We start from the raw sequence: 4,069 nt of genomic DNA on the forward strand, positions 1-4,069 counted from the left end.
CCTGGCTTCAAAGCTTCCATCCAGCATGATGATCTGGACATTCTCCAGCTGGGTGACCTTGGACAAGTTACTTAAAGCCCTCTATTTCTGTATCCTTATCTGTAAATGAGGCAAACAGTAGCTCCCACCTCCAAGGGCTGTTGTGAGCATTAAATGAGTTATTCCATGGAAAGTACTTTTCCATAGTAAGGACTTTATTCACTTATTCATGCAACCAGTCATTACTTATTCATTCATCCATGCATCCATTCATTTCTACTGTCCATTATATACTCACTATATGCTGGGCCCTGCTGCAGATGCTGGCGTTAGGGGTATAGCAGTCAGGTGAAATAAATGAGTAAACAAAGTTCAGGTACTAATAAGTGTTAAAAAGTAGATAGGAAACTGGGTTATGGGGAGAGAGGTCAGTGTTAACTAGGGTGGGTAGGAGCTTTTGAGGAGGTGGTGTTCTAGCCGAGGCCTAAGTGATGAGATAAATGTCAGCTCTGTTTAAAATAAGGTTTTCCTTTGTGTTGGTGGTTCTCTTCATATTCTCACTTTAATATATCTTTTTTTAAAAATTATTTTAAAGATTTTTATTTATTAGAGAACAAGAGAGTGCATCCGTGAGCAGGTGGGGAGCAGAAGGAAAGGGAAAAGCAGACCCCTGCTGAGCAGGGAGCCCAATGCAGGGCTTGACTCCAGGACCCTGGGATCATGACCTGAGCCAAAGGCAAATGCTTAACTGACAGAGTCACCCAGGAACCTTAAAATCTCTTCAGATCAATATAAAATCCTTTGTAGCAGGACACAACTAGGAGATCTTGAGCCCCTCTCCCAGTAGCACATGACTGTGTTCAGACAAGTCATCGTCAGTATCTTGGCAGTACTTCATCTTGTCAGTACCCAGATCTGGCCACCCATGGGTCTCTTTCCCTTGTTCTGCCTGAGTTCCTGGAAGAGCCTGACTCTGTTGTTCCCAACTAATAGAAAGTACAGGATTGGATTGAGGCAGCTGCTCATGCTTACCAGAGGCCTCCATATCTTATAGGCCAAGCTGACCACTATCAAGAGCTGGCAGTCCTGTGAAGGTAGGAAGCGGAGCATGAGGTAGAAGGAGCGTGTGATGTGAAAGGGCACAAAGCAGAGGGTGAAGAGGCCGCACACCAACAAGATGGTTCGGATGGACTTGGCCCGGGTTGCATTGCCTGTCTTCATGAGGGCCTCTCCTGGCTTGATGAGGCTCCTCACCATCAGCGAGTAGCACACCAGGATGACCAAGGAGGGAAAGACGAAGCCAGACAACGTCAGAACCACACCATAGGCAAAAAACTGATCAAAGTTCTCTGGGCCGGTCATGTCATAGCAGATCATCTGGCCGTCAATGTATTCTGTGTGGGAGAAGAACAGTGTGGGCAGTAGCTGGAGGACCACCAGGGCCCAAGTGGTGGCCGTACCCAGGAGGGCGTGCCGGCGGGTCCGGTAGGGTAGTGAACGCAGGGGGTGGCACACGCCCAGGAAGCGGTGCACAGAGATACAGGTCAGTAGCAGGATGCTGCCGTAGAGGTTGGTGTAGAACAGGAAGCGCACCAGCCTGCACAGCAGCTCCCCGAAGGGCCACCTGTCACCCAGGGAGTAGGTGGTGATGAGGAAGGGCAGCGTCAGCACATAAAGCAGGTCAGCTACCATCAGGTTCACCAGGTAGATGGTGGCACAGCTCCAGCGCTTGGTTTGGCGCCAGGAGATCCACAAGACCATGCCATTCAGAGGCATCCCTAGCATGAGGATGATACTGTAGGTCAGGGAGAGGTAGATTTGCTTGTAGTCCTCTGAGAACTTGCAGACTGTCTGTTCCCTTGAGGCATTAGTATCCAGCATCTCCATCTCCTGGGAGGCTCCCTCTGGGAGCACAGTAGCTCCTGCTTGTGCTCCTCCTGGGGAAAAAAACAAAATGGGCGGCATGGTATCATGTTGGCTAGGTGTTGGTTAGCCTCTCCCTTGATCTGGCATTCAAGTCTGGGTTCCCAAAATCTGGTTAGAGTCTTTGTTTGAGATAGGCCAGCTCCAGGAGAAAAAAACACACACACACACACACACAACAAAAAATAACCCAAGGGCACAGGAGTTTTTAGAAGCAGGGCTTGTAGACTTACCAGGTTCAAAGGGCTGGCCTTACACCGTCTTATATGCTCTCTGCTCTAGGCTAGGTGTGCTAGGAAGCTCAAGTGCAGGTGCAGTTCAAGTGCAGCAGCACCTTCTGGTGCAGGAAGGTGCTGCTGTAATTTAAACAGGACATATAACCTGGATCACTGACTCCTTTGGCTAAAATCCTTTGCATAGAGCCAGGAAACCTCCAAGGAAATTTTGATTTGTATCTCTTTCAGGATTTATTAGCTGCGTATTTGAATACTGAGTCTGATTTGCTTATTAACCATCTCAGCATCCCAAACACCCAAGAAAACAAGTCTGAGCCATAAAGCCAGGTGCAACTTCTTTCATATTCCTGCCTCTGCTGATGAAGGAGATCGAATAGGCAGATCCACGTAGCTGGGGAAGCTGTGTGTGAATCCTGCATGTGTCACATTGGCAAGTCAGTGGGTTGGTCAGCCAATCACCACGGAGCCTACAGGAATGAAAAGTTTGTTTCTAGGATTTGACATTCAGAAAGACTAATCCAGGGCAAGGGAAAAAGGTTTAAGATAGGTAATTTTGGGATCAATTGAGTGTTGACTATAAGCTATAACAGAGTTTTATTCACAACAAAAGGAGCAAAGACCTCATTCACTCTGCCAGTCAGCAAACATCTACTGAGCATCTATTGGGTCTGGCACTAGGGATAGGAACATGAATAAAATATGGCTCTTGCTCTCCAGGATTTCACAGTCTGGTGGGGAAGACACAAACCAACACAGCTAATTGTGACAATGTGAAGAATGGTCAACAAAATGCTGTGAAGACCAGCAGAATGCAGCAGTTCTCTGCTAAGGAAGTTGAGTGAAGGTTCTTAATGAGGTGCCGTTTGAGCTGCTTGGGAAAAGAACAGAGCAGCTTGGTAGGCAAAGAAGGATGAGGGCACTTCCTGTGGGGGTAGCGTGGGGGAGGCAGCCCACAAAAGGGAATGGAGTTTAAGGGCTCAGCGTGTCCTGGGATGGCAGGAGAGCCAGGGTGGGGGATGTGTTTGAGGCTGTGTTTGAGGGAGATGCTTAGTAGCAGCCCAGGACTGGAGCAGTCAGACTGTAAGGGAGCTGTAGCAGTGCATGCAGGTGAGAGATGCTCAGTACTCTGGGTGAGGCTACGAGGGATGGATGGAGGGCAGGGACCTGTCCCCAGAGATGCTGCTGAGGCAGGAATGACAGGACTGAATGGACATAGGGCAAGCACCAGAGGAGGAGTTGAGGGTGTCCCTGAGATTGAGTGAGTAGGTGGTGAGGCCAGTGGTGAGGCCAGTGCCTGAAGCTTGAGGGTTGAGACATGTTGTGAGGTTGCAGGATGGTGGCTCTGTGCTGCAGCTTGCCAAAGGGCTCGCCACCTCGCTAACTGGCTTTGGGATCTACTTGATTAGGAGAGCAAAGCTATTTGATGGGGTGAGTAAAAAGAATATAGTTTTCTCTCATTTTGTTCTCTGTAATCTTTCATGTGGGGGGTTGGCAAATGCTTAGTTATTTCCATCGAAGCTGCCTTCCCATCTTGGTGTGGGCTCTCAGAGGGAAGCCAAAGAGGGGAACCAGCCTGGCTTACTGCAGGCTCGGGCAGCCAGTTCACACTGTGATCTTATTTAATACTCAGAACAACCTTGTGGATGAAGCATTATTAGCTCCAGTTTACTGCTGAGGAAATTGAGAGTCAGAGAAGACACCCCTATAGGGCTCACTAGGCCCTCTAATCTAGTTGGCTTGTTCCTGATGTGGATTGTGGGTTTCTGCTTCCTCGGAGCACCATGTGGTGTGGTGGAAAGCGCTGTGATCTAGCTCTGCCAGGGACCACTAGTAAGGTTTGAAATAAGCCACCTTGTCTCTGAGCCATGGTCTCCTCAGGTATAAAATGGGACAGTCTTTCTGGTGAGGTTTCTGTGAGAATTATTTAGAAG

The 4,069-nt window shown here is 48.7% G+C and overlaps 1 pseudogene; it reads right to left on the bottom strand.

The window, feature by feature from the left end:
- Positions 1-630: 630 nt before the first annotated feature.
- On the bottom strand, positions 631-2,007 carry LOC144302236 (P2Y purinoceptor 3-like; annotated as a pseudogene).
- Between the last annotated feature and the right edge of the window lie 2,062 nt (positions 2,008-4,069).

The sequence above is a fragment of the Canis aureus genome, chromosome 31, assembly GCF_053574225.1.
Source record: "Canis aureus isolate CA01 chromosome 31, VMU_Caureus_v.1.0, whole genome shotgun sequence".
Classification (NCBI taxonomy): Eukaryota; Metazoa; Chordata; class Mammalia; order Carnivora; family Canidae; genus Canis; species Canis aureus.